The 21,203-nt window shown below is 35.4% G+C and overlaps 1 protein-coding gene across 1 annotated transcript in view; it reads left to right on the top strand.

Annotated features, from left to right (window-relative positions):
• Nucleotides 1-21,203, top strand: part of LOC114046320 (transmembrane protein FAM155A-like) — a 726,009-nt gene that overhangs the window by 668,325 nt on the left and 36,481 nt on the right. The window lies entirely within an intron of this gene.

Genomic DNA, 21,203 nt, shown 5'->3' with positions numbered 1-21,203 from the left:
CTGATGACTCTGAGATCATTCAGATCTAAATTTTGGGTCCCATGATTAATGAGGATAAGGACTGGATCTGTGATTGTGTCACTTCGGAGGTAGGAACTTTCTCTGCAATTTATAGTCTTAGAGAATTAACCAGACAGCTAAGAGGTTAAGTCCAGGGGATATCCAGGGTCATGGAGTCAGTATGTGTCAGAGGCAAAATTTGAAATCAGCTCTTTTTGCTTTAAAACCAGCTCATTATCCATTATGCCACCCCTATGCTTAACCAAATTTTAACATTAACTTTTAGCATTAACATTTAACTTTAAGGAACTACCTAACTATCTAATAATTAACTGGAAATCTGTCTGAAGGCCCATTGAGTACCTCACTAAATGGTGTAAGATTTTAAAATTATATTTCCAATTAAAGATGTGAAACCCATTTGGAAATATAGATTGGATCAGAAGAAATAATAACATAATTTTTCAGTGTATTCTCACTTTGATTCATAGATCAGATTAGAATAATATTATAACCATACATAATTATCTTGTTTCTGCTTCTTAGGACTCCTGAAAGTAGTGAATAGATGGGAAGGAGTGACTATAATGACAGGAGTACTGGAGTATTCATCCTTACATTCTTTTTCACACCTTAATTGTAATTATTCAAATTAAGATAAAAGTATCAGCTAGATTTACTTATCTTGACAAATTTACCTCTCATCCTAGTTCCAATACATTCCTTGGACAGCCAAGTCATTTTAAACCATCACTCGTGGAGAAAAAGAATTGGCAATCATGTCATTTAGATCTGGAAGGGACCTAGAAGATAATCTAGTCCAACTGTTTCATGTTATGGGTGACAAATTGAGACATACAGAGACTGACACTAGTCCAAGGTCATATAGCTGGTTAATGCAGAGCCAGAACCATCCATTAGGACTCTTGACTCCTAGATTATCAGTTCAGGCTCCTTCCATTAGACCAAGCTGAAATGTTTCATGATGATGCTCTAGAACTAGTTCTGAAAGATCAGAACTTCCCTGCTGCCAAAGACATTATGAAATCAACTACTGAACAGAAAACTTAGAAGACTTTGAAAGTAATTCTCTAATTTGAAATATTATCCTATTCTTATGCCCTCCCTTAACCCATTACCCCATGCATAGATATTGTCCTCTTTGTATTTCGTCTGGGATTAAAAGGTCATATTTTCTAATGTGCAGATACATTTGGCATTCTTGATATAAATATAAGAGTATGAGGTAGGAACTCACTTTGTTAAATGGTAGTATTCTTAGTATGGAATTTCACATGTATCATAAAGATACTGTGCCTTAAATTTTGCTGAAATAATTATAATGAAAGTGAGAATTTCTGAAATGCAATTCATTATTTTGTGACAGATAGGACCTGTTACCAATGTAGGAGTCATTTTTTGATGTGTATTATCAAACTATTTACTTGTCTGACTAAAGACAAAAAAAATTAATACAAAGCTTGGAGAAAGAATAAAAATAAGACAAAGATATAGCTAGAAAATCAAATCATTTCATCCTGATCTTCCCAAATGAGTTATTAATGCCAAAAATGAGAAATAGATGGAGAAAAAGGCATCAAGTCTAACAATTGATGCTAACAATTTCATGAAGAAGTTTAACGGTTATAAATCAATTGTCACAAGGACATAAAAGAGAAAAAAAAAAAAGAAAAAGAAAACCTTCCACAACAACCATCTGACACATTTGCCAAGTAGGGAGATTTGGCAGACAATGGCAACAATGATTTAGAATATAAATGCATAGGGGAAAGAATCATAGTAGATTGTAAGCAGTATTGCATGATGAAACTGTGATCATCATTGGAGGGAAAAATGATATAAAGACAGTGAGATGAGAGATGTTCATCAATCAAATGACAAGTATTTACCAAATGCATCGCACTGGGTTAAGATATCATTAACCTTTATTAGTTAATTCTGTAAAAAATAGAGTGTCATAGTAAGTAAAGGGTCAGCCCTACAGACAAGAAAACCTGGGTTCAAGTCCCTGTCTGACATATATTGAGTGAATATGGGTGAGTCTTTTAACCTCTCAATTCCCCAAGTCTCTCCAAGACCTTTAGTTAGGGTTGTAGATCTGCATAGGTGGAAGGGTTCTTGACATGAAGGAAAACACAGATCTGGACTTAAAAAGTTCTTCTATGGGTTCATTTACTCAATAGATCTATTGTCCCATATTGTATTAGTCATATTCCCTCCCATTCTGCTTGAATTTTCTCTTTCTTTTACAAATGAACTCTGATCTCAAGGAGAAAATGTTGCATTGATTTCTGCCCTGAAGGCTCAGTTTATAACAATCAGGCAAGCATACTTTCTACATTCATACTTTGGTAAAAGGTACTGCACTTTCATATCCCTATATTGAGATATATTAGCCTAGTGCTCCTTGTTTTCTCTATTGTCATTGTTAACTCCATTTCATTCTCTTATGTCTTAATACTGGTTTCTGTACTTGCTTTTTCTGTCATTAGCAGAGTGTGTTGTATGGGATCGATATGGATTGATTACGTTGATTTCATTTTCAGGCAATTTATCTGCGTGAGCCCTCCCTCTTCCTAATTTGAGTTGTGGGAAAATAGCTGCAAAAAAAGAAGAAAAATTATGCTAGTGAATATAATATGCAATGAAGTTACATAGAAAATATTTGAATTTTTTTTCTCACCTGAACAACCAACAACAAAGTTGTCTTTGTTATTTTATACTATGTGTCATATCTTAGGATCAAAGGCTCATAAGAGCTGGAAGGGAATTTGGAGGCCATCTAGCCCAACCCCTTCATTTTCCAAATGGAGAACTGAGGTTCAGAGTGGTCCACGGTCACACAGCTAGGAAGTGTCTAAGGCAATATTGGGACCCAGATCTTCCTAACATGAAGTTTGACACTCTACCCACTATGCCTATTTCTGAAGATATGTGAAATTAAATTGGAAACTCAAGAAAATGCAGAGTTTGAGAGGGTAAATGAGGGGAGAAATGCAATAGGCTCCCCCTAGAACTAGAAAGTACATTTTGTATTCTTGTGCAAAATCCAGAATTTCTAAATGTTTGTAACAAAGACAACTTTACATTCAGTTTCAGTACTGAAAAAAAAAGTCAAGTTTCTCTTGATGCGTAATTACAGTAGTCTACATGTTCAGTGAAAACCTGGCTGGAGGCAGTCAGCTGCAAGTAACAAAGTGTTTCATTATAATTACATTTATCTTGCTACTTTAGCACAAACTCTAATATGAAAAAGAAGTTTTTGTAATCTACCCGTGGTTTAGTCATCGGGTACCATAACGATAACTGGCTTTGCATGGCCTATTCCCTACATTTGGAGAAATAGATTCCGTTCCTACCAAAGAATAATACTATTTCTGATGTCAGATAAGGAAGATATGAGAGCATGGAAAACCCCACCTGGCAAGTGAGCTTTTATGAGCGTAGGGAGAATTTAATTAATGTTAATGGACAAATCTCCTTCAAAAACAAATTAAAGCACTTAACTAGGTTCTTAATGGCCTCTGCTCCCAGAGTCAGAGAGAGAGGGAAAGGAGACACTGATTTCACTTTATTGCTTTAAAAAGGAAAAGATGAATATTGGCAGCTTCTAGTGTATTGGGTCTGTTGCCCTCCTTATTGGTGTGTGTGTGTGTGTCTGTGTGTGTGTGTGTGTGTGTGTGTGTGTGTGTTTTAGAGCCTGGCAGGCAACTCAAGCACTATCTTTGCCACGAAGCGTTTTTTTTAATTCCCCCAATTGATAATGCCTTCCTTCCCAAACTACCTTGTATTTAACTGTCTGTTATAGATTTGTATTTATTCACCTTCTATTGGGTATCTTTTTACATGTCCTTGTTATTCCTCCCTTATTAGGATGCCAGTTTCTTGGGAATAGTATGGATTGTTTCATTCCTTGTACTTGTATCCCCAGGATCTAGTAGGTACTTACTAAATGCTTGTTGATTAATTGATTTCTTTTGATACAAGCTCTTCTCAGAATTCTTCTTATACTTTCCATCTCCTGAGCACTGTTGAGGTTCCCTCTCTACTAAGCTATTAAAAGGTTAGCAAAAGGCTCCCCTGATGTGTAATAACAGTTAGATAAAGGACTTCTAAAATGCAAACAGACAGTAAGTACCTAATTATGCTGCAGGTATTGTGTGTCCCCTAGCATGAGAAAACAGTCACACTACCAACATCAATGGACTGGCATAATGAGAATTTCTCAATTCACTGAGTGAGACCAGATGGAGGATTCCAATCCTAAGGGTCATGTAGCCAGTGTTATAATGATCATTATTGGGTTTTGGTGTAGTACAGGATTAATTGAATATGTTATTTCTGCAAATGTATTTCTTCATTAAAAAGATTGTGAAATAAGCTTCAAAATTCATATGATGATGTAGTCATTAGCACAATATTTTCTAATTACTTGCTTAAGAAAGCTGTTACAAATTTTAGCTGAAATTTGTAGTTAGTGTAATGTAATGTTATTAGTAAGTTAAGTAGTATTTCTTAAGTACCTACTATGTGCCGGGGACTCTGCTAAGTGCTGGGGATACGACAAAAGTCAAAAGATAGTACCTGCTCTCATGAAGCTCACTGTTTCGGGGCATAGAAAAGAACATCCAAATAGCTATGTACAAATAGAATATGTACAGAGTAAATTGGAGATAAACTCAGACACTAAAAACTAAGGAAGACTGGGAAAGGCTTCTCATAGACTTTAGCTGAGACTTGAATGAAACCCAGGGTAATTAGGAGGCCGAGATGAGAAGGGAAAAAGTTGCAAGCATGGGAGATTTTTGTTGTTGTTTTCTGTAATATCCAATTCTTCTGACACATTTGGGGTTTTCTTGGAGAAGAAACTAGAATGCTATTTTCTTCTGCAGCTTATTTTACAGATGACAAAACTGAGACAAACAGGGGTGAGTGACTTGTTGAGGGTCATATAACTAGTAAACGACAGAAGATTTGAATTCAAGCATTCCTGATGTCAAGACTAACCTTTATAACATACTGTCTCTTGAATGCTAAGAAATATTATGAATAGAATATAAAATATATAATTTTTAACTGAACCTTCTATGAATTTGGTCAATATGAACAAACCTTAGAATGTACCATAAGAAACCTTTCCTAACTTTCCCATTTATTAGTACTTTCTCCTCAAAACACTGTGTATTTTTCATATATATCCTATATTTTTTAATCTGTAAATCTGTTGTGATACTCAAGTAGCATGTGAACTCCTTTACAGCAGGGACCATCTCACTTTTGCCATCCCATAATACTTGGCACACAGTATGTACTCTTAACACATGTTTGTTGATTGATTGAAAGTCAAATTACTAAATAGTGTGTGCTAATGGAGAAGCTTCTCTTAAAAAGAAGACACTTTGCTAATAGGTTTGAAGGGTCTTTAGTTAAGATGCTCTGAAACACCTTCATCTTAAAAAGACAACTATTTTCCTTCTTGCTCCAAAACAATAATGTAACAACTATAAATTACTCATTTTTTTTTCAACAGAGCTGAGAGAAACCTTCATGAATATTTAGCAGGTGATGTCCAAATGGGTGTATTTTTAATCTGTGGTCCTCTTTGCCCAACTTCCTAGACCAAACCACAACAGAACACTCTGATTTTCTTTAGTCAGCCTGCTCTGCATGTATGACTCCATTCGGAGGCAAATAAGATAGATCAACCTTCTGAAAATAGGGCAGACCAAACTTTATGGTTATCTGACGTTTTAATTGATATTAAAAAGTCACTATATGTCCTCAGCAAGGCTAGATGGAAAAAGGATTTTCTATTCTACTTTAATCTGACAGTTTTGTGGAAATTTTAAGCTTTACCACAAAGAAAATGACCATATTTAGTTGTTTTCATTTTAGAATTTTAAAAGGTGATTGTCTTTTTAACTGTAATCTCTTGTTTCTTTATTAATATTTGAAAATCTGTATAACAATGGCTTGGTAGTTTTTGCCTATGTTTGTTCTGCTTTCCTAAGACCAATTGATAGATTCCTAAATGTGTTATTGATGTTGTTGTTGTTGTTGCTTTAACCAGGTTATAGGGAAGAAAGAAAGAAAGAAAGAAAGAAAGAAAGAAAGAAAGAAAGAAAGAAAGAAAGAAAGAAAGAAAGAAAGAAGGAAAGAAAGAAGAAAGAAAGAGAAAGAAGGAGAGAGAGAGGAAGAAAGAAAACAGAACAACTGCAACAAAAACCCTTTTGCTAGATATTGTCAGGATTTTGTTTTTATTATCATTTGACCAATAATCAAATTTAAAAAAAAAGTTATTGAGAACCTAAAATGTTTGAGGGCCTATGTGGGCTCTATGGGGGACACAGATGTAATTTCTGTCCACTAGGATCTTACTTTAGAAGGCAAGGTACAAATAGGTGGAAAATTAAGGAATAATAAGGGATTTCAATACCAACTGAAAATAACTGTAAGAAATAATTTCCAGGAGAATATTAAACATGATTAGTTGTCAAATGAATGGCTTAAGCAATAAGTGTTGTTGAAACTCAGAACGCAATAGTACTTGACCAAGGATCAATGTGAAAGGTTAGAGTATTTTTCTTGGACTCTTTTCTCCATCAGTTAAGATTCTATGTCGAAGTATAGATTTTCTATTTTTGCATCTTGTGTGAGGGATTTGAGTTGAAGCTCTGTCTTATCAAATTATGGATTGACAGCATTGGAAGATGAGTCTCTGCACTGCAGGGCTTTGTTATTCCATTCATATATTCATATTGGTTTATTTAGTTTATATGTTGAATTCTATTTGACCAAAAGGCAATCTAATTGGGTTACACTGAGTGAGTGAGAAAACGAGGTTATGACAGTATAGCTAAATATATAAATAGTATCATAGAATTATAAAGTTGGAGCTGGAGGGAATGTTGGAGGTCATAGAGTCTAATCCTCTCATTTCTACAAAGAAGAGACTGAGATCCAGAAGTTAGGTTACTTGTCCAAGGTCACAGAGTTAGCAAATAGCAAACTGACTCCTGAGACATGTACATTTAGGAATTATCTTAAATTCATTTTTTTAAAAATATAAAATATCTATGGCACCCCAAAGCAGATTGATTTTATGCTTATTTGTCTTTGTTTAACATTTTATATTTAGAAAAATAGTCAAATTTTGGTTAGACTTTACTATATTGTTGAGATATTGTCAGGTATCAGGAATGATTATTCCTGATTTAAAGTTCAGGAAATTGATCGCAAACTTTGGTAAGTAGCTTGTCAAAATTATAGATCTGATCTCCTGGAGAGCAGGAACCATGGCATTTTTTTCTTTGTTTACCCAGACTTTCTCACAGTCCTTTGCACACAGTACAGTCTTGATAAATATGTTTATATTGAATTAGAGGGGCAGCAAGGTGGCTCAGCGGATAGAGCATCAGGCCTGGAGACAGGAACTCTTCTTTCTGAGTTCAAATCAGGCCTCAGACATTTACTAGCTATATGATCCAATGCAAATCACTTAACCCTGTTTGCCTCTGTTTTCTCATCTGTAAAATGAGCTGGAGAAGGAAATGGCAAACCACTCTCATATCTCTGCCAAAAAAAACCCAAATAGGGTCATGAAGAGTCAAACACAACTGAAAACAACAGAACAACAAATTGGATTAGATGTTTGTTGAAATAAATGGAAATAGACTGAATCAGAGACAATTCAAAGGCAAGTATTGGGATTAAGTAATTCTCTGAATGAGTTGCAAGATGTAGTATCTAGAGAGCCAGCCTTGAAGTTAGGCAGAGCTGGTTTCAAGTACTACCTCTAGCACATGCAGGGCCCATGGACAAGTCCTCGAATCTTTCATTGGTCCTCAGCAATGCCATACAACTAACTTACCATCATGGAGAACCTTTGCTTAGGGATGAAATAACAGGTCAAGACCTCCACCCTTAAAAGAAAAAAAACAAGACACAACTTCCTAGTAATCAGGCTGCTTTATCCCACACTAAATAATAACCATTTATCAATGGTATTCCTTGTGACATCAATCAACAAAGTTTATTAGTCTACGATGTGCTAGGCACTAAGTATCCAAGACAAAAAGGAAATAGTCTCTGTTTCCAAGGAGTCTACAACCTGCATCTAGAACATGTGCATATATAATTTGTTGTTGTTGTTATTTTTATTGTTGTTGTCGAGTTATTTCAATCTTGTTAGATGCTTCATAGCCCCATTTGGGGTTATCATGGCAAAGATACTGGACTCATTTGCCATTTCCTTCTCCAGCTCATTTTACATATGAAGAAACTGAGGCAAATAACATTAAATGATTTGCCCCGAGTCATACAGCTACTAAATGTCTGAGGCCAGATTTGAACTCATTCCTTCCTCACTCTAGACCCCATGCTCTAGCTGCTTAATAAATAAAAGTTAATGGGGAAGGTGAGCTTAGGGGGAAGGCACACAGTTGCTGGGAAGGGGTAAGGAGATTAGGAGAAACTTTATGTAGACAGTAGTATGAGATGAGCTGTGAAGAAAACTAAAGATTCTAAGAAATGAAGGTAATGAGGGAGTACATGCACCATAAGAGGAATAGAAGGCATCCATGGAATGATTGATTTTATGTTGAAAAAGAAGCAATTTCCACTAATTCTTAATTAACCTTAACTTTTTGTTACAATGGAAAACTACAGAGGACACTTCTTGGCACATAATGAGTTTAGGTAATGAATGCAGAGCTCTCTTCCTGCCCATTTCCTCCCTGCCCTTTCAAGTTCACTGACTTAAGAGAGGCTCTGTCATATGCCCTAAGGATATTTCTCTTTTGTATAGGTGACCAAGAACTAACAAAAGAGATTTTCTTGACTGAAGTCATACAGGTGATTCAAGATGAGTACAACTTATTTTTCCCAAATTCTATGCCTCCTGGTACCCTCATGTTTCTGAAAGTGCTCTACTGTAGGACTTCTACACGTTGTAGGAGGAAGGAGAACATAATAAGACAATACACACATTTAAAAACAGATGTAGGTTAAGTGAAACAAATCTTGATTTAGTGTAATTTTAGGCCACTTAAAAATTGAGATTTTTTTTAAATGAGACAATATGGGCTAAGATATTTTGGAGCAGGAAACCTCACCCTACTATCCTACAATTATTCTAGCATAGAAATCTTCACCCAGAACTAGATTACTTAAATTGTTCCTACTTTTCACAGCTTCTGCCCTTTCTCTTCTTACAAACCTACAGATTGTATATTAGATAGAAAGTTTCTGTTTTAATTCCACCCCTCCCCATCCTCCCAATGGCCCTTATGATAGCTTTGGAGAGGATTCCAGAAAGGGGAGAGGCAGTCACTTGGGTCAGCATTGTTTGTCAGTTAGGGACAAAGCATACTATACTTTAATTGCAAGATAATGATTTTTTTTCTTTCAATTTATCCACTTAGCAGCCATGGAGTCTAATAGTTAAGCTCTTTTCTTATTCAGAAAAATGTGATGGATTTATTTTTTTTTAATTTTATTTATTTACTTTTAAAAAATATACCATGTAACTGATTTTAAAAATTCAGGCCATTCTTTGGGGGTTGTGAATTATCAGGGCCATGTAACTTGTCTTCATTATTATCAGTAATAAGCCAAGATTCTTCATTATTGCTGTTGATTAAGAAGGTACTCTGCAAACCTTGCTACCATTTGAAATTGAATAAAAATAATTTGTTGACTACAAGCAATATGACAGCCCAAGTTGAATCACATACACTCTAAGGGAGAAAAATAGGTATTTGAAAAATCAAATTTATGTTCATGGACGCAGTAGTCAGTAACTTTTCTCCTTACTCCTGAAATGTTTATACTCCACTCAGGAATCCCTGCTGATTCACTGATATAGTGAATTCCCAGTGAGGAAAATCTTTGACTTACAGTTTTAGAGAGTTGCCTGGGGAAATTAAGAAGTCGTTGTGTGTGTATACATACATATACATATACACATCTAATATATACGTGTATAGTTATATCACCTAATCGAAACTGGATGAGTATTTAGAAAAAAGGCCAGTGGATCAATTGGTCACAAGTGACTACGTAGGGAGCAATTTTCATAGTAATAAAGTCAAAAGCCATATTGCAAGTCATTAATGTTCAAGGTATATAGCAAGAATTTAGAAGCATCTTCTTCTGGTTCATCACCAAAATGCAATCTCTTCCAGGCATTTAAGACAGACTATTTCACAAAGCTGATCAATTTCCTGAGATGGCTAACTTCACTTTGATATTAATTCACATCTTTGTGTTAGCTCTTGTGCCAAAATGCCTTACTTGACATTTTTTCTGTGTTGATTTTTGGATGTTTCTATTTAGTGGGACAGCAATACCAACAAATCCCACTTTATTAACTTTTCATCAAATAGGCGCTTTTCTTATCTGTTGGCAAATGTATACTGGTTTATTGTAACGGCTTTATTATATTTCTCTGTTGTGGTTGTTTCCTAATCATATCCTTGGTTTCATAAACCAGAATCCATTCTCTTAAAAACTCTTTACTAATTCTTACTAAATCTTTATTAATCCTTAATTAATGTGAAGCTGGTGAAGTACATTAAGATCTGACTCCGGAGTCTGAAATATCTGAGTTCAATAGCACCACACAAACTATGATAGCTTTTTAAACATGAATTACTTGAACTGGGACCACCCCAGGCATTTAAGACTAGAAATTGTTGAGGAGTTACTGTCTGCCTTGGTGAGAGAAATTCCCTACACTAATGAAAACACCCCTGCATACCTGCTTACCCTTCAAATTCTTTTCATATAATCCTTAATGCCTTATAATCAGGAAATTCTTTCTACTTTCTAAGCTAAATCCTTCTTGTTGTAGTTGAGACCTGTTTACTATTTTCCAATCTTAAATGAAAGAAGAAGTTATTCATCAGCTCCATGGCCTTCAATTCCATTCTTAGCTTTCCCCCCTACAGGCTAAATAAATAACTACAGTTCCATTAGTCTTCCCTTGGAAGGCTGATTTCATAACCTTAGCCATTTGGTCACATTCCTTTAGACCTCCCAAGGGGCTACCTAAAGTGCTGTGTGTGTATGTTTGTCTACAAACTACAATCTTTTTTCTTCTTTAAAATGGTATCTGCTCGAGAGAAAGAAGCCATGTTCTAGCCATGGCAGTGATGGAGCTAGCATACTCTGGGAAAGAATGGATTTCCTTATCTGAAGTCAGGCAGCAAAAGCTGCCTTCAGCCTTGTCACTAACATGATAATTAGATGAAGACAGCTCATTATAAGAGTCTGACAATAGGTTCTTTCACAGCAGAAGTAGTAAGTTTATTTTATTGGAAGTTCAAATAAAGCCCATATGATTATTTATTCCTGCTACCATTCATTTCTTATTAGTTGCATCTTGGAACTCCTTTGAAGAGTCTGAGCTAGTACGTTCTATCTCAGAACATCTTTTTCCTACTTACAAATATAGTCAAAGCAGCATGATCTTTTTATTACATCAATAGATTTTGCAATACATCTACAACTTAGCTCACAACTCACAGAGAGTTGCCTGACTTGTTTATGGTTATACTGCTATTTGAGTCAGGTTTTCCTGACTCATGTATTAAGCCATTCTTGCCTCTCCTTTTCATTTTCATGAATTGTTGCTGTTTGTTGTTGTTCAATCATTTTTCAGTTCTGAGTGATTCTTCGTGACTCCATTTGAGATTTTCTTGGCAGAGAAATTGGAGTGGTTTTGCCTTTTCCTATTCCAGCTCATTTTACAGATGAGGAAACTGAGGCAAACAGAGTTAAGTGTCTTGCCCAAGGTCATACAACTAGTAAGTGTTGGAGGCAGAAAGATGTCTTCTTAACTCCAGACCCAGCACTCTATCCACTGCATCAACAGAACTGTGATTTGATGAATATCTAGAATTCCTGTTGTGAAAACTCCCTCCAGAGATGGAGATGGGAATCTCATCTGAAACTCATAGTTTATAGTTGACTGGGAGCACTGAGAGGTTAAGGGACCATCCCTTGAACAGACAGCTGGTATGAGTCAGAGTCAGGACTCAAACCCAGATCTCTTTAAATCTAAGGCTGTCAATCTACCACCCCATACTTCCTCTCAGTACTTTTTTTTTCAATTACTATTTCTAAATAAATTCTGTAAGTTTGAAACTCCATGGACCTTCTCTAATCCCCTTCCTACATAGACAGCTAAATCATGACTGATTCCTATAGTCATCCTGGATCCTAATTTTTTTTCACCTTCTGCATTGATCTTTGGCTTTGATTTAGAAGCGGCACCACTCAAAGCAATAGGCTGCTTTGTTTGTTTTTCTTTAGAACTTGTATAGCCACTGGAAGGGGGGATGTTATCTAGCAACTGAATCTGTGGTGGAAAATTATAGGGAATTAGGTCTAAATTGTAATCCTGCCTCCAATAAGAAATCCTTCTAAGCTCTTGAGAAAGTTGATTAATAGCTAATAGAACTCCTCTATGTGTAAAATGAGAATGATACTTCTGGGCTGCCAGATTTGAGCAAGGAAAGTCAATAAGGCTCCTACTAATTCTTCTTTTCCAATACCACAAACCCAGTAATCCATACAGAGTCACAGATGCCATGGCCTCTTGATTTATTCACTAATTAGAGGAATTCACTAAGGGTCTCTTTAGTCATTCAGGTGAATTACTGAGGTCTTTATTATTATTTGTTTTTCTTTTAAACCAATTCAAATAACAACATCGTCAAACCATGCTGAGAATGAAAATGAGTATTTCATGAGGAGGGCTGGGTGGGTAAGAAGTAGGGTGCCTACATGTTTCTCCAGGTAGATTGTGACCCTCAACAGGGCCTACAGGAAAAGGATACAAACTATGGGAGGTAATTTGGTTCATGAAACACCACCAACAGGGAAAGCTAGTCTCTCCTACTGTTTTCAAAGGACTTCTCATATGTAAGTATGCACCTGGCCTTTGGGGTTTTTGTTGTTGTTATTGTTGTGCACTTTCTTTTCAGAAAGTAGAAAAAGGCCAGGGTGTAAATACGACTGATAACATGAGGGTTTCCCTCTAAGTAGGATAGAAACCCAGCATTTATGTGCACATGTATGTGCGTTTACATGAAAGACAGAGAAAGAAACCACAGCAAGAATATCACACTACATTCATCAACAGACGTTGTACCTAAAAGAGGAATCTCTACTATCTTCACACATATGTGTGTATAAACACTTTGTAGAGTTATTCCACTACTTTGTCAAATGCATATAAGACTCAAAAGAAGTAAAAGGAATTCAAAACATGTTGGCATTTATTCTGAAGAAAAAGCGCATTGGTTTGTGAGATAGGTTCATGTTTACTTGTATTTCATACCTTCATACAGAACTTACTTACCAAGGGAGACGAGCATGAGGCGGTTGCTGCAGCCAAATGCTTATATAACCAATCATTTTTCTCACAGACATTTAGAGCTTTGACCACTAAAGCATTCCGACCGAAATTTTCAACAGGAAAAAAAAAACTTAGATTAAATGTTTTGGGAAAATGTGACTAAAATGTAAAAGAAAATCATTTCATTCCTGATATACCATAAACAGGAAGGCAACATTTATGTTGAGCCTGACTTCTGAGTTTAATCACTGAAATTTCCCTAAATGCAGAACTATAATTAGCAATTCTGGAGACTGGGGCAAGCAGCATGAAAAGTAATTTCAAATCAACTTCTTAAGACAAATTCAATTGGTAGATGGGAGATATTGGACCTCAGGATCCAAGGTCCCATAGTGGGAGAGAGCAGAGGCTACCTACCCAATGCAATGAAGGCAAAGACCCCAGGGTATCATAAGGAAGCTGGAAGGTAGAAAACAGGTGAGGATTGGTGAAGAAATATTTTAATTAATTATTCTTCTTATTATTTGAGTTCTAAGTTCATACTTGCTCTCAGCACTCTCTAAGTTCCAGGCACTTGTGGCAAAGTCCTGCTCACCCTGCCTTAGTTATGCCTCTTCCTAAATGAGAATTACAATGGACTTTTCAATATGGCAGTTCTAGTACCACAACATATCCAGACTCTTTCACATAGAACCAGCTCTTCATCAATATCTGTTTGAAAGGTACTTAATACAAGGACCATGTGCATCCATTGACTCAACAATTTGTTTGGTCTTTTAAGATATTTTAAATTCCTGCCTTCTAGAGTATAAAAAATCTTTTGGAAATAATAATTTCAACTTGTGCTGCTGATTTTAAGTGTATGTTATTTCCACAATTTCACTCTATAGACACATTTTCAAAAAAAAAAACCACCAAAAAAACCAAACTTATTTCCAAGTAATATATGGTCTGAGGCAACAGAACCTTAAATCTCTATAAGGAGTCAATTCTTAGGGATAGACATGTTTAGTAGATGATGGGACTTTGAACTTCAGATTGGCAATATGAAGCCCGAAGTGAAATATGAAAACTTGACTGAAGGTCCCTTAGGAACATGTACATGTGCAATGGCTTGGCTGTTAACCACAATCATTCCTGGCCTTGCGAATAATCACCTAATGAATATAAGAAGACAGATAGCTACTTCAATTGCGTTCTCACATCACCTCAATTCTTCCTCTAGCTTTCCAGGGCAAAAATTCAACTCTCATAGCCATCCAGAGGACCAGACCCTTCCAGTACCCATGTCCTCTTTTCCTTCACATACCTGGTCTCTGTTAAGCTGCTCAGAAGACTTTTGGCCACCACTAACATTATGCTTCTGGTGATGTGGGGGCCAAGTCACAACTTCCCTGAAAACTTAAAATCAATGAAAAGAAAAGCCAGGCCCTGTGATGCATTTGGAAATAAGTTCATCAGAGTGCAGCAGGTTCTAGCATCCTCTCTCCTTTCCTGCCCTTTTTCCAAATAGACATGTACACACTAACTTGCTGTGTATTCCTTTCTTTGACACGATTTCCTCATTAAAAAATAGTAACAACTACTGGTTGTTTCTATTGTGCTTTGATGTTTGCAAAGTATTTTATAGGTGTTGTCCCATTTGATCCTTACAACAATTTTATGAGCTAAACCAGTGGGATATTGGGTAAGTCACTTAACCTTTTCATCTGTAAACTAAGTGGAATGGACTAATTATCTTCTGAGATCCCTTCCAGCTCTAAAAAAATGTTCTAATACTACTTCTAGATATTACTATCCCAATTTTACATATGGTAAAGATGAGATGACACAGAGAAGATAAAAGGAATTGCCTGTGTTCACATAGTTAATAATTGTCAGCAGTGAGATTTAAATACAAATCTTTCCTGAATATTTCCAGTATTTTACCACCATACCTGATCTCTTTGTTACTAGAGAAAAATATATTACCACCTACTCAGGATAAAATGATACATGTAAATTTGCCTGGAGTGAAAATGGGAAAATTTAAGATCATTATACAAACACCAACTTTTATTATTACTCAAAAGAACTCTTCCTTTCCCCCTCTCCATCTCCAGTAGATCAAGGAATTTCAGAGGATATTTTTTAGGCTATCTCATTCCTGTGTCACTTGTAATTGCTGTAGCAAAACTAACATTAGGCCTGACTTTTTGTAGCCAGTGGTCAATTGCATCACACATACACAGAAAGATAGTGGGGAGAGTACAGGTAGATAATTTCAGCTGTCCTCGTGATCACCAGATCAAACTGTTAACTTTTGTTCCCTTCAGGCAGTCATCCTCTATCTGTCCTCTCATTTTAGAGCCAAACTCCTGGGAAAAGCTACCTGGAATCTTTTCCTTGACTCACTTCTTACTCCTCGGCCAGTAAGTTTCCGTCTTCTGACCTCATCATTTAAGTGAAATCGTTATCTCTTCTAAAGTTACTAATCATCTTTAATTGCTAAGTCTTGTGGCCTTTTTCAATTTTCATCCTTAACTCCTCTGTAGCATTGATGACCACTCACTCTTCCTAAATACTTCCCTGGTTTTTTTTTTCTTTTCTCTTTTTTAAAAAGATTCTATTCTTTACTGTTTTTCCTCCTACCTGTCTGGTTGATCCTCCCAGTCTCCTTTACTAGATCCTCAGTCCCATACCCCTTTATGTATGGGGGTTTACCAGGACTTGTCCCTGAGCCATCTTATCTTTTTCCTCAGTTCTCTTTCACTTGGTAATCTCATCAGCTCTCATCTCTAGGCAAATGTCTTTCAGTCCCAGTCTTTTTCCTGAACTCCATTTCCATATCATCAGCATCATTCTACTAGATATTTCCTTCTAAACATCCTATAAGCCTATAAAAATCAATTTGCCCCCCAACACGCTTCTGTTTTCTAACTTCCTATGTCTCTTGAGGATACCACTATCTAATACCAGGTTCTTAATTTTGTAGTCATCCTTCTATATTTTCCTTTCCCTCCTTTCTCATATCCAGTCATGTGCGAGTTCTTTTCAGTTCACAACAGTTTGACAACATTTGGGGAATGAAAAGAACACTATGTTTTGCTTTTTGTATTTGTAGGTTGGTATTATTTTGTTAAATTTGGAAAAAGCATCCTGCTTGCTCCCCCAAGACCATTTCATCTTTCAATTTCCATATAACAAGGAATAAAAAAAAAAGTTAGTATTAGAAGTAGCCATCTTAGAGAACATCTAGTGCAACTTCCACCCAATGCATAAAGCTCTACAAATTCCCTGGTGTATTGAAATCAAGCCTTAGTTTGAATATTTTAAGTGACCAGACTCTCATTACCTTAGAAAGTAGCCCACTCATTGCATTTTAACAGGTCTGGTTGACAAAAAGTTGTAATCTGCAATGAGTAAAAGTCTGCCTCCCTACAACTAACACTGATTACCGTTTAGCTATAACAGAAAAGACTAATTTTTCTCCCACAGGACAGTTTTTCAAATACAAAGACTGCTATCATGTTTCCCCTCAGTCTTCTCTTTTCCAGATTCAAGAACTTAAGTTTCATCAAGAGTCTCTCATAGGACATTATTTTTACTACCTTTACAATTTCTTGCACCTAGTAAATGCTTAATAAATTTTTTGTCAAATTCAATTTGCTGTCCTATTCCCTCTCCTCCAGACATACTTCTTCTTCCCTATTATTAGAAAACAAGGGAGACATTTATTGCTTCCTATGTATATGTATATATAGAGAGATGTAGATATTCTTTAGCTTATTTTAGTAAAAAGTATTTTAGCATTTTTTGTGCAAACTGATTCTTAATTCTGAAGAACACTTCACTCATACACATGCTCATGCCCAAGAGAGACAAATTCCCTTGATGTGTCAGAATTCCTCGTGGGTTGAATTCCCTTAAGCAAGCTCTGTCCTATTCCTCACCCTGGCCTGTTGGTTTAGCATGCCCAAGCAGGTTTTGTCAATTACTTTTTTAACATGCCTTGTTCCTGCAACTCTATTTCTTAAAGCTTTTGAAATTTGATTTGCCTTTACTGAACATGTCACAATCTGATCATATTGTTGATCAATATTTAGACACAACCGAATGAAAATGCAAAGGAGTCTAATGAGTGGAAAAATTGGTTAAACCACAGTTTATTGAGAAATACCTGAACATTCTAATAAATTGCAAGCTTACAATGAATCAGCATGACATGAAACCTCCCAAAGGTAATATGATCTTCGGCTGTATTAAAAAGTACATAGCGAGAGAGGGCATAGTCCTGTCGCATTCTGTCCCATTCAAACCACATTGTGTTCAGTTCTGTGTGCTATATTCTAGAGACAAACTGGAGCTAGAGGAGAGTAACCACATTGTAAGGAGATTGGAAATCATATTATGGTGTATCTAAATTGACTAAAGGAACTGGGAATGCTTAGCATGGAGAAGAGAAAACTTAGGAGGGAAATGATAGCTGACTTTAAGGCTATTCTATGACAAATAAGACACTTGTCTTATTTGAATCCAAATCCCAAATTTGGATCCTGAATCCCAAAAGCAGGATGGGCTTCTTCAGAAGTTAATTGGTGTTTTCTACATCACCAGATGTCTTCAAATGGAGGTTGTGTGATCAACAGTAAGTGATGAGAAGAGAGGGATTCTTTGTAAGGTTGAACTCAGTCTCTAGGGATCCTTGCAATTCTGAGATTCTGTGATTCTGTCAAGGAGAAGATATTATAGCAATATATAAGGCTCTCCTGATAGTAGCTGATAGCTATATAGATGTTTCAATCAATAATGGTTCATCTTATAAAAATCTGTGAGGAAAATGTGATACAAATATGATTTATGCATTCCATGATGAAAAGAGAACAGATCCCACCTGGTGTATGTTGAGAAAACTTAATGCAAGTAGAATTATTCACATTACAATAGGGAGACCTAATTCAATCTGACTAACTCCTATGTGTGATGAGGCTTTACTGGAATATGAGGACAGATTGTTTCCTTAAACTATCATAAGAGAAGTTGGAATACCCTAAGGGTTTTTTTGTTTGTTTGTTCTGTTTTGTTTTTGTTAGAAGAGTATGCTTGTTATTGGAAGAAACTGGGTATGGGAAAAGAAAATGAAAGTCAAGATTAGCCCATAAAGCAAATACAATTTCCTGAAATTATAATAGAATATTCTCTCAGAGAAGAAAAGGGAGTTTTCTGGCACTGAAAAGCAAAGTCGATGTCCGATCAAAGAAATCTACCTTCAAATATTGTTCTTCTAAACCAGTCCCTAAATGGAAGCATGTCTTTCTTAGAGCATCTCTTCATGTAAACATGTAGGTTTCCCATGAGAAAAATGAATTATTTGAACTAACAATTTATATGGCAAAAGTTGGGTTGTATTTTCCATATTCAGACTCATCTACTGAACATTGTTAGGCTGTTGATCTATAATGTCAAGAGACATGGAACAGTGTAAAACATAGTTTTTAAATTGTTATCATCAAAACACAGTTATCAAAAGTCCCCATCTATATATGGAAACCTAATAATAGACAAAGAAAAGAGGAAGATTAAAAAAAAAGAAAAAGAAAAAGAACATTTTGATCTTCTCATTCTGTAGCAGGTACTTTTCCCCTGCAGTGTTATAATTAAGTTCAGAATAAGCATCCTTGGATTTTTTCACCAATTCTTGAAGTATTTTCTAGGGATGATCTGCCAATTTGTCTTTTAGTTAAAATCTTTTTTTTGTCAGGTTATTCCTCTAGTTATGGGGGTCTATGAAAAATAATAAGTATATATTTATTTAGTGTATTCTTTAATTAAGAATATGTAGCAATTAGTAAATTAAATTAAATTGTATTTCTTTGTATGTATCTAAATTTCACAGGTCTAAAACCTCACAACAGAGAGGCTGAAAGGCCACAAGAATAGCCCTGAATTCTGACACTTTTAAAATAACTGAAAAACTGGAGCCTGCCAGAACATTATACAGAAACGGGGCTCTGGGCAATTGAATCTTATTAGTTTGGTACTCCACTGTCACATAGATCTAAGTTGTTACCAGTCCTTTAAGGTTTTAATGTACACTTGCATTTTCTGAACCTCCAAATCTTCTCTATGAGAATTCCTTTAGTTCCAACACTGACCCTTCTTTCTTATCCTCTCCTTACTCACTGTTGAGACAGGCATTATATGAAAATTTATTTACAAGTTTAGTATGTAATCCAAAGTAAAATATAAAAAATAACAGTGCTAAAAAGTATCTGAGCACTGGATCAGAGGACTTCACCAATGATGATCATATTTATCCTTGTCTATCAAAATTCCTGGAACTGTCTCAAGTGAACTGTCTGAATTTCTTATGTACCAGGAGCTGATGAATACCTCCTGTCATTCATATTCTTTTAGGACTCTCCATCAGAGTGGTGACCTTTTCCCCAAGAATATTGTATATTACTCAGTAGATTTTAAGTTTCTTGAGACTAATTCCTAGTGTTTTATTCACTTTTGTATACCTCAAAATAGCCTTAGAGTACGGGTTACTCTGTGTTTTATAAATTGAACTGAGATCAAAATTCAAAAACATCTGTATATTAATTTATCAGTTACTGACATTTGATTACAAAATTTCTGGTGATATAAATTTGTAACCTACCCAAATCATACAGATACCAAATAACAACTCTAAGACTATGTCTATAATATATATTAAAGTTTAACAAAAACCAAATTTCTAATTAAAATTGATTTTTCTTTTATACCTATAGATCCATCATTGGAGCTTCAAGTAGCCAACAAATGGCACAGATTATGTTCATTTCAAGTTCATGGTCCTTGGATACTGACATTGTAAATTTGAATTATTTTGAAAGAGAAAAAAGCTTTAAGTTTTACATATTTAGCATATTCCTTTAAGTACAGCATAGAAGAAATGTTACCATGACACTATTAAGAAATGAAATTTCTCATCCTCAACATCCAATATTTTTTTATCTCACAATACTGATTCTGATTCTTCCAAACATTAATCAAAGACCAATAAAAGAATAATCGTGGAATCACAAAATGTTAGAGATAAAATGGACCTTAAAGGTAAATTAGGTGACTTCTGAAATCCTTTGCAACTCTAAAATTCTGTGATTCGGTAATTCAAAGTCTTCCCTTCATCAATGAGAATACTGAAAACCTGGCATTTTAAATGACTTGTCTAAGATCACATAGCTTAATATTAGGGGGCAGCTCAAGATGAAAATGTGAGAAAGTGAGGAAAAGAAGAAACAATTAAAAAAAGTGTCTTTCTCTTCTTCTTTCCCCTTTGGCAATTTTTGGTACCCTCTAAGAATTGGGAGAAGACTAATTGATAAAGCACTTCCAAATGGATAAGTGAAAACTCTAGGATATAGATCTGAATCTTAGCAAGCTACACTGTGGTCATTTGTATAGGATGGGTGGACAGATGGATCATTGTTCTGTTGTTTTACTATTTATTTTTAAAGAGTGTATCACTCTCTTGTACTAGTACAATGTACCATTTCCAGAATTCTCTTGGTAACCACCAAAAATTAGGTGAAACAAAATAAAAGTATAGTTCTGATACCCTGAAATTGTTTTGAATGAGTGTGGGGATTGTGTGATTATCACAGTTGAATTTCTAATTAACTCAATATTTATTGACTATTTAATGTGAATCACCAAGTGCCTAAAAAAGTCAAAGTTAACATTATAATGATTTTTTTCTTTAAAAACCAAAATATTATTTTTCCTTCTATTGGGCCCATTTTAAATATCTTGATTTCTGCATGTCTTGCATCATCTCAGATAATGAGATTTT

The sequence above is a fragment of the Vombatus ursinus genome, unplaced genomic scaffold (genome assembly GCF_900497805.2).
Source record: "Vombatus ursinus unplaced genomic scaffold, bare-nosed wombat genome assembly UNPS02014781.1, whole genome shotgun sequence".
Taxonomy (NCBI): Eukaryota; Metazoa; Chordata; class Mammalia; order Diprotodontia; family Vombatidae; genus Vombatus; species Vombatus ursinus.
The sequence above is the reverse complement of the archived record's forward strand: the minus strand, read 5'-3'. Positions and strand labels throughout refer to the sequence as shown.